Source organism: Acomys minous (genome assembly GCF_964271855.1).
Source record: "Acomys minous genome assembly, chromosome: 2".
NCBI classification, from domain to species: domain Eukaryota; kingdom Metazoa; phylum Chordata; class Mammalia; order Rodentia; family Muridae; genus Acomys; species Acomys minous.
In genome coordinates, this window is record NC_140484.1 from 88,082,771 (window position 1) to 88,102,847 (window position 20,077).

Sequence of the window (20,077 nt, forward strand, 5' to 3'; positions counted from 1 at the left end):
CTTTTGATATTTGCTTTGTGACCAAGTATATGTACAATTTTGGGGAAGGTTTTGTGAGGTGCTGAGAAGAAGGTATATTCTTTTGTGTTTGTGTGAAGTTTTCTATAGATAGCAGTTAGATCTATTAGTTTCATTGTTTCTAAATTTAGTTTATGTCTTGTTAATTGGTCTGTTGGGGAGAGTGGCGTGTCTCCCACTATTAGTGTGTGTGTTTCGATGTGTGACTTAAGCTTTAGTAACGTTCCTTTTAAAAAAAGTGAGTGCTCCTGAATTTGGGGCATAGATGTTTAGAATTGAGACATCATCTTGTTGTATGTTTCCTTTGATGAGTATAAAATGTCCTTCTCCATCTCTTTTTTATTAGATCTTCTAATGGAAAAGAATTATTTTTAAAATAATACTTTGCATTTTAGGTGTACTCTTACATGTAGTATGTAATAACTTTTGATTAAAAGAAATAATAGCAAAAAAATGAAAATCTATTTTATTAGATATCAGAATGGCTCTCCAGCTTGCATCTGGGGGTCCATTTGCTTGGAATACAATATTCCCACCCTTTATTCTGTCTATCTTTATTGCTGAGGAGTGTTTCTTGTATGCAGCAGGATAATAGGTTCTGTTTTCACATCCATTGATGTTGACCAGTGATGGTAATGTCCCATTATTTTGATGTTGGTGGTAGTGTGTGTGTGTGTGTGTGTGTGTGTGTGTGTGTGTGTGTGTTTCCTTTCCTTTGGATATGTAAGTGTTGGGTTATTTATTTCCTGTATTTTCCTTGGAGTATTTAGTTTTATTGGGTTGGGGTTTTTCTTCTAGTATTAAGACCAAGCTATACCACTCCTGGACATAAATACAAAAAATTCTCCACTCTACAAGGACATTTGCTCAACTATGTTCACAGCAGCTTTATTCATGATAGCCAGAATCTGAAACCAACCTAGATGTCCCTCATCTGAAGAATGGATAAAGATTCTCTGAAACCACATGCTGGTGAGGATGTGGAGAAAGAGGAACACTCCTTCATTGCTGGTGGGAATGCAAACTAGTACAACCACTTTGGAAATCTATCTGGCACTTTCTCAGAAAAATGGGAATAGGGCTTCCTCAAGACCCAGCTATTCCACTCCTTGGAATATACACAGAAGATGTACTACCACACAACAGGGATATATGCTCAACCACGTTCATAGCTGCCTTATTCATAATAGCCAGAACATAGAAACAACCCACGTATCCCTCAGTAGAAGAATGGTTAAAGAAACTGTGGTACATCTACACTATGGAATACTACTCAGCTATTAAAAACAAGGAATTTCCGAAATTTGTGGACAAAAGGATTGAACTAGAAATTATCATAATGAGTGAGTTCACACAGAAGCAAAAAGAGCTAAATGGTATATACTCACTTATATTGAGACACTAGTCCAAGGTGTACATCCTCATGAAAAACTTTACCTACTAAGAAAGTGGGTCAGAGGGGAGGACACCTATTGAGTGTGTGAGAAGCCTGAGAGAATGAGGAAATAGAAGGATCCAGTGGGTCCTGGAAAACTACCGGCAGGTCTGGGCCCTGGGGTCCTCTGCAAACTATGGCAACAGCCAAGGAAAATATAGGTAGTAAACTTCGAATCCCTACCCAGACTAGCTGATGGACAGGACATTCTCCACCGTTAAGTGGAGAAGGAGATCGGACTTACACAAAAACTCTGGTGCCCCATATTTGACCATGTCCTGCGGAGAGCCACAGATAGCAGCGCCCCCTGCTGCTTCCCCGGCTCAATGCGCCCCCTTGTGCGCATGCACACTGCGCCCCTTTGCGCATGTGCAGTGCGCCCCTTTTTGCGCATGCACAGTGAGTAAACCTTATGCGCATGCGCAGTGAGCAAGCCCCTTATGCGCATGCCTGGAGGCATGGCGTGAGGTGGCGTGATTCGAACAAGTTATAGTGTGAGGTGGTGTGATCTGAACAAGGCATGGCGTGAGGTGGTGTGATCTGAATGCACCAACCAGGAGCGACGATGTGGCAGTTTCTGATAGGACCAGGCACACTATAAAGGTTCTGTGGGAGCTTTTCCCGGGGTCACTCTGGTAGTCAAGGATCCTGAATAAAACTGCTGCAAGAAGAGTTCCTGGTGTTGGTGTCTTTCCTGCTGGACGGGGGCGGCATCGGCATTTTGGTGGCCCATACGGGGAATCACAGAACTTGCGGCAGCCAGGGCAGCTAGCTGGTAAGTTCCCGGTCAGTGGGACATAATTGTTAAGTTCTCAGGCTTTGAGACAATAAAGTTCCGGGGCTCGGACAAAATGGGGAATTATATTTTGGGGAAAGTGAAAGAGGAACAGTTTGAAGGGGATGATTCTGGCCCCAAGGACGAAGAATTAGAGGAGTTGGCAGAACAGCTAGATAGCATTATTATACCAAAAAAGAAGGAGACCAAGATTACGCAGCCATCAGCTCCTGAACTAGAGCCACCTAAATCTCCAGGCAGAATAAGACCCCCGCCCCATATACCAGCGGGAGGTAGGTCTGCCTGTCCTGAGGTATGGAGGCAATTTCATTTGCAAAATGCCCCTCATTGTTACCCAGTTTTTCAGAATGCACAAAGGAATCATTATCACGAACCCTTGGATTTTAAAATTGTCCAAAGACTGGCTGAGTCTGTTCGTGCTTATGGCACGACCGCAGCCTTTGTTATGGCGCAGTTGGAATCCCTAGGGAGATATTGCATGACACCCTCAGACTGGCAAAATTTAGCACGAGCCTGCCTTTCACCTGGCACCTATTTAGATTGGAAAGCTTATTACATTGAGTTCTCAGCTGAGCAGGCAACTGCCAATGCAGCTAACGGACAAACGGCATGGGACCAGGATATATTTATGGGGCAGGGACGTTTCGCTAACCAACAGACAGGATATCCGGTGCAAGTTTTTGAGCAAATTAATTTTATTGGCACAAAGGCATGGAAAGCCCTTCCTAAACGAGGGGAAGTATCTGGAAATTTCACAAAAATTATTCAAGGAGGCAATGAAATATTTGCCAACTTTGTGGCCAGATTAGTTGATGCCGCTGGAAAGATCTTCGGCGACCCAGATACTGCAATGCCTTTGATAAAACAACTTATTTTTGAGCAATGTACCAAGGAGTGTAGACAAGCTATAAATCCATACAAACATAAATCTTTAGATGTGTGGTTAAAGATCTGCAGAGAGATAGGAGGAACATTATCAAATGCAGGATTGGCTGCAGCCGTGATGCAGGCAGCCCAAGGAGGGAATAGAAAGGGAATTGCTGGTCCTCAAAATTGCTTCAAGTGTGGCAAAGAAGGACATTTCAGACGCCAGTGTCCCAGGGGGATTAATCAGACTAGTCAAAATCCTCCTCCACGTACACCTGGCCTCTGTCCCAAATGCAGGAAAGGAAATCATTGGGTTAATGAATGTTGGTCAGTAAAAGACATTTATGGTCAGCCACTAGCAGCAGGATTTGGGGGAGCACAGCCAAAAAACGGGACACGAGGCCCTCGTCCTCAGGGCCCTCAAATATATGGGGCAATGGAGGAGACCAGAGCTCCAGAACAGTGGCCGAGTCTGCGTTCTCCCATAGAATGGCAACGCTCTGGAGAGCTACTAGAGGGAGCACAGGCCTTGACCTCTGTTCCACCACCAGACTTGTACTGACCCCACAAATGGGGCCTCAGTTGGTAGCCACTGATTTCACTGGCCCTCTACCAAAAGACACAGTGGGACTACTAATTGGCCGTAGTTCTACTACATTGCAAGGCCTTATTATTCATCCTAGTGTAATTGATTCAGATTATACAGGCACCGTAAAAATTATGATCTCATCTCCTCGTGGGGTGAGCACAATTTTGCCTGGTGACCGTCTAGCGCAGTTGCTCATTCTTCCTAGCTGTCATAATTTATTCCCGGCAAAAGATCAAACACGTGGAGAGAAGGGGTTTGGATCCTCAGGAGCTTCAGTTTACGTGGCTATGATTTTACAAAATTGCCCCACTCTAAAACTTTTAATAGAAGGAAAAGCAATCACTGGTCTTATGGATTCGGGAGCAGACATCAGCATAATTGCAAAAGGTAATTGGTCCCCCGGATGGCCTGTTCAAACCTCTAGTCACTTACTCAGAGGGTTGGGTTTCGAGAAAACCCCAAATATTAGTGCCAGAATGCTAAATTGGAAAAATGAAGAGGGACATGGAGAAGTTTTCCAATCCTATGTATTAGAAGTCCCCATAACCTTGTGGGGAAGAGATTTATTGAATGCAATGGGATATAAGATCACTAATCAGGAGTCCTACAGCAGACAGTCCCAGGAGATGAGGAATAATATGGGATATATTGGAAGAAAAGGACTTGGAAAAATTTTGCGGGGACGTCCAGATCCTGTTGCCGGCATTCCAAAGCTTGACCGTAAGGGTCTGGGTTTTTCCTAGGGGCCACTGAGGATACAATTCCCATTACATAGAAAACTGAGGAACCTGTATGGGTTCCCCAGTGGCCCCTGCCCTCAGTAAAATTGCAAGCCATTCATGAGTTGGTTAAGGAACAACTGGAACTAGGTAATTTACAGGCCTCAGTTTCACCATGGAATACACCCATCTTTGTTATAAAAAAGAAATCAGGCAAATGGAGGTTATTACATGACTTGTGAGCTATTAATAATCAGATGATGCCAATGGGGCCAGTCCAAAGAGGCCTCCCATTGCCATCCACTTTACCTGAAAATTGGCATATTATTGTGGTAGACATCAAGGATTGCTTCTTCTCCATTCCTCTGTCTCCAAAAGACACAATGAGACTTGCTTTCACAGTACCCTCAATAAATCATACAGAGCCTGATCAGAGATTTGAATGGGTAGTGTTACCACAGGGATGGCTAATAGTCCTACGATGTGCCAGTTATATGTCACTGATGCCATTCAGGGATTTAGGAAAGAATTTCCTCAACTTAAGTGCTTTCATTACATGGATGATATTTTGACTTGTGCAAAGAGTGAGGAGGTTTTAGTTCAAGCTTACACCCGGCTAGTCCTGAGCTTAAAGGTAAAAGGATTGTTCATTGCTCCAAAGAAGGTGCAGAAGGCTACAATTATTGATTATCTAGGAACAAGAATATGTCAGGATAGAGTTACCCCACAAAAATTTACATTAAGAACTGATAGTTTGAAAACACTTAATGATTTCCAAAAATTGCTAGGGGATATACAATGGCTGCGACCCTACTTAAAACTCACTAATTCCCAATTACAACCACTGTATGATATTTTGCCTGGGGATCCTGCCTTAACTTCCCCTAGAATTCTTACCCCTGAGGCAAGAACGGCCTTATCCCTTGTTGAGGATGGATTAATTACTGCAAGTCTTACCAGATGGAATCCCAATATAGCATTCCAATTATTAATCTTGCCCTCATATAGACAACCTATGGGTGTGTTATGGCAATCGGCACCTTTATTATGGATTCATCCAAAGATTTCCCCCAAGAAAAACACTCAGCCATTATCCTGATGCAGTAGCACAATTGGCCTTTGTAGGTTTACATCAAAGCCTTCAATATTTTGGACAATGGCCTGAGAAGCTTATAATACCTTATACAGCTCAACAATTTGAAGTACTTTCTCATACTCTGGATAATTGGGCAATACTTCCCTGCAGTTATACTAGAGATATTGATAATCACTACCCCAAAGATCCCATTCTCCAGTTTGTCTCAGAGCATCCTGTTATTTTTCCTGTGGTCACCTCTAAGCAACCATTAAAAAATTGCCCCACTATTTTTACTGATGGATCTAAAACAGGTCATGGAGCATATTCAGTTGATGGAGGCCAGCCGGTAATAAAGAAATTTGCCTCTGCTTCAACTCAAATAATTGAATTACAAATTGTCATCACTGTTTTTCAAGAATTCCTACAATCTTTTAATCTTCTCTCCGACTTCAAATACGTGGTTAATATAGTCAAAGAGTTAGAGATAACAGGGAAAATTAATATGAAAAGTGTGATTGGAGAATTGATATCCCAATTACAAACCCTCATTTGGAAACATACTCAACCTTTCTTTATTCAACATATTCTAGCAGATACCAGGCTCTCAGGGCCTTTATCAGAAGGTAATGATATAGTAGATAAAGCCACACGGGCCCATTTAATCCTAACTGCTTTGACTAATCTGGATCGAGCCTGTCAATTCCATTCTTATTTCCATGTTAATGTGAAAACTTTAGCTTCCCGCTTTGCCATTACATGAGAGGAGGCACAAATTGTGGTGAAAGAATGTCAAGCATGTGCTCTTTTTAGGCCTCAACTACCCCTGGGGGTAAATCCTCGAGGCCTATGTCCCTTGCATATCTGGCAGATGGATGTCACTCATATACCAGAATTTGGGAAGCTAAAATATGTGCATGTTTCGATTGACACTGCCTCAGGTATTATATTTGCATCCCCACATACCGGAGAAAAATCCCATCATGTTATTGATCATTGCTTTGCGGCATGGAGTGCCTGAGGCATGCCAAAAACTTATAAAACTGATAATGGTCCAGCTTATACATCTGCTACTTTTACCTCCTTCTGTGCACAGATGGGTGTTACATTACTTCATGACCTCCCTTATAATCCTCAGGGACAAGGCATCATTGAAAGAGCACATCGCACCCTTAAAGAATGCCTTCAAAAACAAAAAAGGGGAATAGGGTATAAAAGAAGACCTAGAGAGTGCCTTTCTTTGGCTATGTTAACTATAAATTTTTTTCAATTAGATAAGTCCGGCATGATGGCCGCCGAGCATCATGAGAACCGAGACTCTACTTATAAAGGCACAGTCATGTGGAAGGATGTCCTTACAGGGCAGTGGAAGGGCCTAGACCCAGTATTGGTCTGGGCGAGAGGATCTGTTTGTGTGTTTCCACAGGATGCAGACCAACCAGTGTGGGTGCCTGAAAGGTTAACTCGACTTACAAAAAGAAAAAATGATGATGTTCCAAAGCCTCTGGCAGAGCCTGACCCCATATATGGGAATCTGGATGATAATGGTGGGAAACATTCCAGGCTCCATGACACAGCCTGAATATAGGTGGAGAATCTTGTCGGGTTTTCCAAAACATACAACCGCAATTTTCCCAAGAATCTTCACCACCAATGTTTCGTTAACAAAAGAGATTGCACCTGATACAGAAAATATGGGCTTTCCCCTTAAGGGAAGCTTATGTTTTCAGATTATTAACTTGTCTAGCAGTCTCTCCCAGTATCTTGCAGGTAACTGGAGCAGAAGCCTGGATAGTCCCCTGCAGGAACTGCGTTTCTCCCTAGTGCACATCAATTCTACACAAACTGACGTCTCCATGGTCCCTGGGCTGTCACAGTGGTTCCAGAACGCCTTCTCTCATCTGCAGGAATGGGCAGGAATAAGAGCTTTGACAGTGTGTCTGGTCCTTGTCAGTTGCCTAGCACTCTGGTGCATATGCAGGATGCACACCCGCCAACATCACACGCAGGCCTCTATGATGCAAACATTTGCTGCACTGGAGGCTGGGCAATCTCCTCAAATGTGGCTTGGCATGATAGAGAAGTAGTCAGTGACGGGTATAGATCCTCCGTGCACTTGGCAGACCAAGGCCATGACACTAATGTGCTTCCGTTTCCCCTTCCTTGGCATGGTGAGAATGGTATATACTCAGATATTGCCTGCCGTAAGGCATGGGCACCTGCAAGGGGTGTAGGACGAGGTACCACAGGGGGAAGACCCGATTGTCCAACTCTGAGTCCCCCGAGAAGTAAACCTGATTGCATAGAGGTTGATGTCGGAAACTGTCTTGTTCACTGTATGTTGGGGATGCCCACAGACAGCAGATCAGGACCCCCCTCTCCTCCTCAAAAAGACATCTTGACAGGCCAATGTGGCCCAGGAGGATCAGGTCAATGCTTCCCCCCTCTGGTTAATGCCCGCTCCCTTCGGGGACCCAAGCTCACCTGTATATGATGGATCCATTTACCTCCTTTTCTAATAAAGAGAGGGAGGAGAAGAAGAAGATGTTGGGGATGGGCTATAAGGCCAATGTTCAACCATCTTGTCAGACTATTTCTCCAGTGCAGGGGGTACAACCTACCAGGCATTCTCTGTGCCACTTGCTCAAAATTTAATGAATAAGGGGGAACTGTGGAGAGCCACAGATAGCAGCGCCCCCTGCTGCTTCCCCGGCTCAATGCGCCCCCTTGTGCGCATGCGCCCCTTTTGCACATGCACAGTGAGTAAACCTTATGCGCATGCGCAGTGAGCAAGTCCCTTATGCGCATGCCTGAAGGCATGGCGTGAGGTGGCGTGATCTGAACAAGGCATGGCGTGAGGTGGTGTGATCTGAATGCACCAACCAGGAGCTACGACGTGGCAGTTTCTGATAGGACCAGGCACACTATAAAGGTTCTGTGGGAGCTTTTCCCAGGGTCACTCTGGTAGTCAAGGATCCTAAATAAAACGCTGCAAGAAGAGTTCCTGGTGTTGGTGTCTTTCCTGCTGGACGGGGGCGGCATCAGCAATGTCCCTTGGATGGAGACGCCTGGTGGCACTCAGAGGAAGGATAATAGGTCACCAAGGAGAGACCTGATACCCTATGAACATATACAGGGGGAGGAGGTCCCCCTCAGTCACAGACATAGGGGAGGGGAGTAGAGGGGAAGCAGGAGGAAGGGAGTAATGGGAAGATACAAGGGATGGGCTAACAACTGAGATGTAATATGAATAAATTAATAAAAAAATTTAAAAAAAGAATCTCTGGTACATGTACACAATGGAATATTATTCAGCCACCAAAAATATCTTGAAATTTGAAGGCAAATAAATATAACTAGAAACAATCATCCTGAGGTAACCCAGACCCAGAAAGACATGTAAGGTATACACTGACTTATAAGTAGATATTAGCCCAACGTATATTTCCACTGGAGACTACACCCAGCAGGGGAGAGGGACAGATCCTGGAACTCAAAACTGGACTCTGGAAAAAATGCTGCAAGTTGTATGGAATAGTTTGGGGGATAGGAAGTTGGGGGAAGGGTTGTCAGTAGTTCCACAAGAAGACTATCAAGGTTGGTGGATATGGACCCAGGTAGTCCCTCCACAAACTGATGCACCAACCAACAACATTGTAAGCAGAGAACCTAGACTTGATGTTCAGATGTAGGCAATTGGCACCTCATTCTCCATGTGGGGAAGAGGGAGGAAAGTGAGGGACTGCCTCACTTTATATCCCAAGTGTGGGATGAGGAACAGACTTGTGAGAGAGCAGGTGATGTTCATCCCCTTAGAAGTCAAACCACTTTGTGGGGGAGCTTGATTGCTACCAGCTGAAAAACATCCTTGAACAGATTATGAGAGAGATATAAATGGAAACCAAAAACAGGACGTGGGACATCTTTGGAGACTTGGGGTTGTTTAGCTGTTCATTGCTCCACTTTGAGACACTGCTAGAGAGAAAGCTCAAGGGAAGGCGTTGGGGCTCGGGACTCCAGGCTCCAGATGAGGTTCTGGGTTACAATTGCTTCAGGTTCCAGCATAAGAAATCCTGCTTCTGAGCCCCATTTCACAATTAGGTCATTTGGTTTCTAGAAATTATCATAATGAGTGAGTTCACCCAGAAGCAAAAAGAGACAAACGGTATATACTCACTTATATCGAGACACTAGTCCAAGGGATACGTCCCATGAAAAACTTTACTTACCAGGAAAGTGGGTCAGAGGAGAGGACATCTTATTGAGACTTTAGGTGAGAGTAGCATGGAAGAACGGGGAAATAGAAGGATCCACAGAGTCCTGGAAACCTACAAGATGAACTTTATGACAGGCAGATCTGGGTCCTGGGGACCTCCTCAAGCTAAGGCACCAGCCAAGGAGAAATAGGCAGTAAACTTCAAACCCCTACCCAGACCTAGCCGATGAACAGGATATTCTCCACTGTTGAGTGGAGAGTGAGATCTGACTCTCACACAAACTCTGGGGCCCCTTTTCTGACCACATCCCCTGGATGGGGAGGCCTGGTGGCACTCAGAGGAAGGATAGCAAGTTACCAAGAAGAGACTCGATACTCTAAGAGCATATATAGGGGAAGGAGGTCTCCCTCAATCACAGACATAGGGGAGGGGAGAAGGGGGGAAGTGGGAGGGAGGGAGGAATAGGAGGATACAAGGGAGGGACTAACAATTTAGATGTAATATGAATAAATAAATTTTAAAAATGAAAAAAAAAGAAATCCTGCTGACTATGCCAGGAGAATCTTTCCTCAGAACTGATACTCAAAAGGCTTTGTTCTTGTGTTCTTTAATTTCCTTTTCCTCTTGTTTAGGTTAGTTGGGTTATAAGTGAGGTACCCTTGGTGAATAAGTTCATAATAAAATATAATTTTTAAGAATATTGAGCCTACATTAGATTATCTTCAAACACTTCATAGATCTGAAGAATATGACATTTAAGATTTTTGCTAATAGAAGGCTTCTCTGATACATCAACTCCTGACACCTCTCCTATTCTACTCTAAAGAATTATAGGCACAAAGAATCTCCCCATGGAGTTCACTTCAAATGTGGCAAAACTGGCCACTGGGCTATAAACTGTCCTGTACCCAAGTTCTGACAACATGCCATACAGGCTGTGGACAAGCAGGACAATCTGGGACAGTCCCCCAAAATTCCTGCTTCACAGGAATGTCTGTCAAATATTTTGGGCCTGGCAACCTAAGATGGAGGACAACCAGCCACAAAGGATCCTTGGGTGACTGCCAGATAGCCAATATGTCTCTGTCAATTTTTTTAGATTCAGAAGCTGTTTGTTCTGCACTGCCTACTTGCTCAGGTAAAATTTATCCTTCTCAGGTCCCTGACAGAGTTAAAGACTATAGACACAGTTTTATAAGTTTGTCAGTAGCAGCCAAGGCTTGTGATATCTTCTCTGTTGTTTTCATGTGCAAAAATCAGTCCATAGGCATCACTTTCCTAGAGCTTTATGTCTGTCTGACCTTTTTCCTTGTTAAAATTCAGAAAAGAAAAACAAAAATAGGAATAAAGTTTATAAAGGTTGAAAGGCATAAAGTTTAAGTTGGGAAGTATCTAAGAAAGTGTTTTAAGGTCTAAAAAGAAGTTTTAAGGGTGATAAACACAAGCGATAAAAGCTGGAGGACAGGAAAGTTTAAGTTATAAGACGGTATTATGAAGGTTGGAGGACAGGAAGGTTATTATAAAGATTATAAAGGTTGAAGGTTGTGAAAGACTGAATTATAAGAATGTGTTACGAATGTTGTAGGATATGAGAGTTTAAGTTATATGAATGTGTTTTAGGGCTGGAGAGATGGCTCAGACACTAAGAGCATTGTCTGTACTTCTAAAGGTCTTGAGTTCAATTCCTAGCAACCACATGGTGGCTTACCACCATCTACAGTGAAATCTGGTGCCCTCTTCTGGCCTCCCAGTGTTACATGCAGGTGGAACACTGTATAAATAATAAGTAAATAAATCTTTTTTTTTTTAAAGAATGTGTTCTACAGTTGATAAATGCAAGTTATGAAGGCTGAAGGACCTATGAAGTTGTTTTAAGGTTGGTAATTGCAAGTTGTGAAGCTTAGAGGATTTGAAAGCTTAAATAGTGATAAGAAAATTACTTAAGGCATATACACTTCAGAGTTCTTTCCTTCACTCATTTAACACAAACCCTCTACAGAACTTTGGACTCACCAAGATAGGATAGACAATGGAGTACTTTCTCCAAAGTTGCTAAATAAAAGTAGACTGGACATTCTGAATATAATTTTAACCTTGATAATTTTATTTTTTTTTCTTTTATCTAACTGGTATTAGAGATAAAATCATTTCTTGGACTAAATGAGGGAGATATTGGAGTGATCTTCTCCCATATATTGTATGAAAGTGTGTCCCTATATTTTCAATTGTTAATTGCTGAAAAGGCAGACCTAGTGCTGAAAATATTTGGTATTCCCTTCTCTATGGCCAATCATCAGCTCTCTATATGAAAATGTTTGTACTTCCAAACACGCCCAAAAGATGATTCTCTGAGATTATCATGTTAAAAAGAAAGCTGCCATGGTGAAGATCATATAGCCCTTACTGTCAAATGGCAACCCAAACAGATACATTGGGAGTTGTCCTGCAGTTTATATTGGAATGTGCCTTTTGGCAAAATAAAAATCTGGATTTTTTTTTTTTTTGCTGGGGCATAGGACAAATGGCAGGAGGAGGAACAGGAGAGGGCAAGAGGCAATGAATAAAACAGAGAAACACAGTGACAGGGAAGTTGGGTTGTTAGAAAGTAGCTGAGAGTTTGCCCTAGCCAAAGCAAAACAAAACAAAACCCCACAATCCTAAACTATATAAATGTCTCCATCTCTTAATTAAACCTCGGGCAGGATCCAAAAGTCTTGAATTACAGGTAATAAATGGAGGCTCTGCCCAATATTGAGCTTCATAAGGGGGATCTATTAATGGGCTACAAATCAAAACCTAGATTTAATTTTCTGTTGGTGCCCCAAGCTTGTAGTGTCCCTGTCCACACACAAGCCACTTTTTTCCTTTCCATCTCCACTAGTGTCCCCTGCATTTTAATCATATTACAATGAGAATTTTTTTACTTTTTAACCCATTTATTTTGCTGTTGTTATTGGCTGTGCATCTTCATGTGACTATGAGGAAATAGAATCATACTGGGCCATAATACTGTTCTGCTTCTGATTTTTTAACTCGAAATACACATGGTTAATCCTAGGATGGAAAATAAATGAATAGTTAAGGTGTTTAATTTTATTTTGCATATTCTTGTGTAATTGTGCTAATGCAACCACATATATGCTGTGGATAAAGTGTGGAGATCAAAAGAAAAACTCCCAGGAGTTTTCTCTACTGCTACCACAGTAGTAGTAGCTCAGGGTATCAATCTGCATGTGGTAGTATCTGCCCATGAGCCATCCCATAGACGAATGCATTGAAGAAAGTTATTCCAGGGCAGAAAAGAAAGGTAGTAATAAAAATAATCCAAATGAGCCAAAGAACAACAAAATATATTAGAACATAAAAGATCAAAATTTTGAATACGTATGAGAGTGTAGCACATTAACCACGAGAACATGTGCTCAATACACACAAGTACAAACAGAAATGAGTGAAAGGTCCTCAGGATCCATTCCTCTCAGCAAGCTGGATGCTGACATCCTGCACCCTCCATGTTCCAGCCCCAGGTGCCTCAGTTGCTGTTACCAGTCAAAACAGGACAGCTTCCAGGACAGCGTTGTAGAAAGTTTCTGATCCCAATTGGTCCAGCAGTTCAGACTATCCTACACAGGACTCCTATTAAGACTGGAATTTCACAACTTTTGAAAAATGGACCACAAATGCTATGCCTGGCTTACATAACCATTTTCCCCAATTTGGTGTGTGTGTGGGGGTCTTTCAACAGAATTATTCATCCTAAATCAGCCTGAAGAAACTTTAAGAGAATGAGAATGCCCCCATTCCCTCTAGTGGGGGCACAGTTAGATAGGTTTCTGTTTACTGTCTTGGTCTACAGATGCTTATTTTCATTGGGAGTTGGCTATAAGTATTATTGGTTTCTTAAAGAGAAGAAACTAGGTTTGACTCAGGGATGTATCTCTTTTCCTTTATCTTCCTTTTGTAGGTAAGGAGATAGGAACTAAAAAGAAAGAAAGGGGGATATAGAAATATAGAGGGAGGATAGAACAAAAGGTAGATTATTGAATCTACTCCTCATCACAAGGCCCTAATTGTTAGTCACAAATAAGGTTATTTTTAAACTCAGTAGTATTGAATTTTGTATATTGATGCAAATCATGCTCATGTCAAAAACTAGTCTAATTTTATCACAAGAATATATATCTAGGACTAATAGATAGATATGATTCTATAGATATATGAGGTAAAATAGTTAAATAAGGTCTTCAAAAATCTCAGAGACCTACAGAATATGGCACTTAAAGATGTTTTTATTATTCTAAAGATTCTTTGACAACAAGACATGTTAACTCGTGGTAATACCCAGCCTGCCACAAAGAAGAAGATGAGCATCAAAAAAAACCTCCTTATGGATCTGGCTTCAAATGTGGCAAACTAGTTACTGGGGAAAATGTCCTCACTTCTGACACAGACAGAATTCTGCCTAAAATTAGGCAAGTTTACATGTAGGCAGAGTTGAAAGCCAAACTCTGCCAAGACAGGGTAAGCAAGTCCTCAATAGTTCCTGTCTCACAAATATATCTGTCGGATATATTGGTCCAGAAGGCTAAAGATGATGCTCCAATGTTATAGACAGTGTTGGGTGACTGTTCAGGCAGTAAAGTGTCTCATCCATATTTTCATTTTGGAAGCTGCTAACCTGCACTCTGAGTTCATTCAGGTATTTAAGTTTTATCCCTTCTCAAGTCTCTGATGAGTTTGAAGACCAGATAGTTTAGTCTTTCAATTAAGATTAGTAGGTTAGAAGTTAAGATGTTTTTAGAACACGATAGATGTTTTAAGCTAATAGAGCTGAGATATGATATATATTAATCTCCATTCATAAATTTAGATCCAACAAGGTAGGAAAGATGTTTACTTCAAGTTTGCCAAATACAAATAGCCAAATCACTATGAATGTAACATTTTTATAACTCCTGATTGTTTTGTGGTCCTTCCTGCTGTATGTAGTTTATTTTACTCATGAGTAATAATATAAATGTGTATGTTAAAAAAGAAACATAATAAAAATATTTTAATATATTTTATTAATTTAGTCATATTACATCTCAATTGTTATCCCATCCCTTGTATCTTCCCATTCCTTAGATGCAGAGAAAGTATTGGATAAAGTCCAACACCCATTCATGTTCAAAGTTTCAGAGAGATCATGGATACAAGGCACATACCTCAACATAATAAAGGCTATATACAGCAAGCCAACAGTCAAAATCAAATTAAATGGAGAGATACTCAAGGAAATTCCTCTAAAATTGGGAACAAGGCAAGGCTGCCTACTCTCCACCTATCTCTTCAATACAGTGCTGGAAGTTCTAGCAAGAGCAATAAGACAACAAAAGGAGATCAAGGGGATCCAGATGAGAAAGGAGGAAGTCAAATTATCCCCATTTGCAGATAATATGATAGTGTATATAAGAGACCCCAAAAATTCCACCAGAGAACTCCTACAGCTGATAAACACCTTCAGCAAATTGGCTGGATACAAAATTAACTAAAAAAAAGTCAGTACCCTTCCTATATACAAATGACAATCGTGCAGAAGAAGAAATTAGGAAAACTACACCCTTCACATTAGCCACAAGCAATATAAAATATTTAGGAGTTACTCTAACCAAGCAGGGGAAGGATTTGTTTGAAAAGAATTTCAAAACTCTGAAAAAGAGATTGAAGATGACATGAGAAGATGGAATGATCTTCCTTGCTTGTGGATCAGGAGAACTAACATAGTAAAAATGGCCGTCTTACCAAAAGCAATTTACAAATTCAAGGCAATCCCTATCAAAATAACTACAAAAATTTTTAAAAGATTGAACATTGAAAGATCATTTCTCAACTTCATACAGAGAAACAAAAAACCCAGAATAGCTAAAACAATCTTGTACAATAAAAGATCCTCCAAAGGAATCTCCATACCTGATCTCAAGCTGTCCTATAGAGCAATAGTAATTAAAACAGCATAGTACTGGCACAGCAATAGGCTGGTTGATCAGTGGAATCAAATCGAAGACCCAGAAGTGAATCCACACACATATGGTCACTTGATTTTTGACAAAGAAGCCAAATCTATTAAATGGAAAAAGGATAGCATCTTCAACAAATGGTGCTGGTCTAACTGGATCTCTATGTGTAAAAAAAAATGCAACTAGACCCATATTTTCACCATACATAAAACTCAAGTCCAAATGGATCAAAGACCTCAATATAACACCAGACACACTAAACTGATTAGAAGAAAAAGTGGGAAAGAGCCTGGAACATATTGGCACAGGAAACAACTTCCTGAACAGAATACCAATGGCCCAGGCCTTAACGTTAACAATTAACAAATGGGACCTCATGAGGCTGAGAAGCTTCTGTAAGGCAGGAGACACTGTCAACAGAACAAAGCGACAGCCTACAGACTGGGAAAAGATCTTCACCAACCCTACATCTGACAAAGGTCTAATATCCAAAATATATAAAGAACTCAAGAAATTAAGCATCACCAAACCAAATAACCCAACAGAGAAATGGGACTCAGAACTAAACAAAGAATTCTCAACAGAGGAACATTGAATGCCTGAGAAACACTTAAAGAAATGCTCAACATCCTTAGTCATCAGAGAAATGCAAATCAAAACAACTCTGAGATTCCATCAGAATGGCTAAGATCAAAAACTCAAGCAACACCACGTGCTGGTGAGGATGTGGAGAGAGAGGAACATTCCTTCATTGTTGGTGGGAATGCAAGCAAGTACAGCTACTTTGGAAATCTATCTGGCACTATATCAGAAAACTGGGAATAAAAATATTATAAAAATAAGCCATTATTTTTATATTCTTCTGGGAATTGAACTCAAGTCCCCATGTACACTCAGGAGGCACTCTACCAACTGAGTTGAATCCTCAGCCCTCAAATAAACTATCTTGAATAATAAAAAAACAAATTCAAGCCATAGCACATGCTGGAAAGAATGTGGAGAAAGGGAAACACTCTTTCATTGCTGGTGGGAGTGCAAACTTGTATAACCACTTTGGAAATCAATCTGGAACTTTCTCAGAAAACCAGGAATAGGTTTGCCTCAAGACTTAGCTATACAATTCCTGGCCATATACCCAAAAGATGCTCCACCAAACAACGACAGTTGTTCAACTATGTTCATAGCAGCTTTATTCATAGTAGCTATAATCTGGAAACAATCTAGATGTCCCAAAACCAAAGAATAGATACAGAAATTGAGGTTCATTTACACAATACAATAATACTCAACTATCAAAAACAAGGAAATAATAAAATTTGCAGGCAAATGGATGGAACTAGAAAAGATCATCCTGAGTGAGGTAACCCAGAGTCAGAAAGAAATGCATGATGTATACTCACTTAGGAGTGGGCATTAGGCCAGCATAGATGTCTCCTGAGAGACTTCACCCAATGGGGGTGATCAGAACAGATGCTAAGCCTTGCAGTTAGATCCTGAGCAGAACACTGAGATTCATATGAAAAAGTGAGGGGATGAAAGGACCAGGAGGGAATAGGAGCCCCACAAGGAGACCATCAAGACTGGTGGATCTGGACCCAGGGGGACCTTCCCAAGTAGTGCACCAACTAAGGACAATGCATTCAGAGAACCTAGACCCCTTGTTTAGATGTAGCTGATGGATTGCTCATGCTCCATGTGAAGAGGGAGGAGTAGGGACTACCTCTGACATGAACTCTGGTTCCTGCAATTTGATTGCTTCCCGTTGGTGGGGCAGGCTTGCAGGCCCACAGAAAAAGGGCATGCAAGCTATCTTGTTAAGACCTGATAGGATGTAGTCAGATGATAGTGAAGTCCTCCGTGCCAGAGGACTAGGGGAGGGTAATAGGGCAGAAATGGAGAGAAGATGGGTATGAGAGGATACGAGAGAGGGGATAAAAATCTGTATGTAATATGAGTAAATTATTATAAAAAGAATATAACTGTCAATCAAGTGCCACATTCATCCTGATAGAAACCATTCTCCTTGTTTACACCCAATTGAGACTATTATAGCTAGCTAGCTATATACCTTACCTTGGTCTTCTCTGTAGGAACTCACAGTACCCTGTTAAGAGACTCCCCCCAAAATTTTTTCCTTTGGCTGTAGTTCACAACTCACCTGGGCACTCCAAAATGGTGATCAAAAACTTATACAAAAAGACGTAACCAAAATCAAACTCCAGATGCCCAGGGCCTGTTATAAAGTTACAAACAGTATGAAAAATAAAAACAACATATCTTCCTAAAGATCACAAACTCTATAGTATATATCTCCAGTGGGTATAATTTAGATGAATCTCAAAACACTGGATTCAAAAGAACAATTATAAGCACATTTGGGAGTTCAAATAATTCAAAGAGAATTTGGATAAACACTTGAATGACCTTAAATAATACAGAAATAAATACCTGATTAGAATGAAAACAACACAATTGGTCAGTATATACACTGTTTAGTGTCTAGAAAACATAAATACCTCAAAGAATGAAACATTAAGAGATGAAGCAACCTAATCAATGAAAGAACCATAGATTTGAACAAACACATCCCCAAAGAAGAAATATGAATATCTGTTAACTTTTTGCCAAGTGTTCAATGTCAGTGACCATCAATAAAATGCAAATTAAATTGCTTTGAAATTCTATCTCATCCCAAAAAATAATGTATACCACCCAGAATCCAAAGAACAAGAAATTCTGATGAGGATATGGGGAAAGAAGAGCACTAATTTCTTGTTTTTGAGAATGCAACCTGGTCCTAACACTATAGACATCAGTATAGTGATTCCTCAGAGATTAGATAGAAAATAATTGTTATAGTACCTGTACTGGGTAGTTTTGTGTCAGCTTGACATAAGCTATAGACATCAAAGATGAGAGAGCTTCAGTTAAGAAACTGCTTCCATGAGCTCAAACTGTACAGAAATCTAAAGGCCATTTTCTTAGTGCTTGATGGGGACAATCTCAGCCAATTATGGGAGATGTTATCTCTAGGCTGGTAGTCCTAGATTCTGTAAGGAAGCAGGTTGAGCAAGTCATAAGGAGAAAGCCAGTAAGTGATACTCCTCTGTGGCTTCTGTGTGAATTCCTATCTCCAGGTTCCTGCCCTGCTTGAGTTCATGTTTTGACTTCCTTTGCTGATGACTTTTCATATGCAAAGACAAACCAAGCCCTTTCCTCCCCAAGTTTTGTTGATCATGGTATGTCATCGTAGCAATCATAACTCTAAGATAGTACTGTACCATGCCTTGGCATGTGTCCTAAAAACTTCACATCCTAATAAAAATAATACTTTATTATCCATTGCTGTTCTGTTGAAAAAAATTAAGACAGAAAATCATCCTAGTAGTCTATCAACTGATCAATGTGCATATAGACAATGGAACTTTATTCAGCTGTTGAATTAGATTGCAAAATTTTAAGGTAAATAGCTGGAACTTGAAAAATTATATTTAGAGAGAAAACCCAGGAACACCAAAAATGCAAATGACATATGTTCTTCTCCATCTGTGAATCCTAGCTTTAAATTTCTTTTTTATCTTCTAGGTTAACTTTGGAAGCCATAACCCTCCAAGAGATCTTTAGGAGAGAATGCCATAATGGAGGCAAAAGAATTGAATGAAGAAAATAAGAAAGTACAAAGGGGAATACTAGTGTAGAAAGATTTTCACAGGGGAGGTGTGGAGGAATAGGTAAATATGGGGAAATTAAGATGGTTAATAAAAATCAGCAGCCATATAGAAACCTACTATATTGTAACTGAACTACAAAACATTTTGATGAACAGAATGTCTTGCCAGACATGTATGTATGTATTATGTATTGTGATGTATGTATTTTACATATATATGTGTGTGTTTTGAGGAGTTCCAAAAGACCCCCAAAAAGCAACACAGAATCTTTTAATTCCTTCTGTTTCTCTATAGTAATTGCATGTTCAGACCCTATTGCTCCAGACACTACACACCTTGAGTTTACAAATTATATAGAACAAGCTGATACTGAGGTGTAAGCTTCCTTCTTCCTTGATAGCTCTCATGGGCAATGGTAGAAGATGGATTCTGGGAGGGCTACCTCTCCCAGCTGAATAATTAACCAACAGATTCAAGGAAAAGATAAATCAGCGCCTTCAATCCATTAGTAACCGAACCATGTGCCAATATATAACTCAAATCACCCAATCACCATACAGAATATATTTTGGTAGAATGGTTACTTTGCTCATCATGAGATTCCTGAGTAAGTAGATGTTTATTCACATCTGCCCCTGAAAGGTCACACAGCCACTTGGTGTCCAAACATGACCAACAGAATCAAAGATGT

General features: G+C 40.8%; 1 long non-coding RNA gene across 1 annotated transcript; it reads left to right on the plus strand.

The window, feature by feature from the left end:
* Positions 1 to 1,857: 1,857 nt before the first annotated feature.
* Positions 1,858 to 2,125, plus strand: LOC311592040. Its single transcript, XR_014777273.1, has 2 exons — positions 1,858 to 1,921; positions 1,953 to 2,125. It is a non-coding gene; the product is annotated as an uncharacterized lncRNA (long non-coding RNA).
* Positions 2,126 to 20,077: the final 17,952 nt, after the last annotated feature.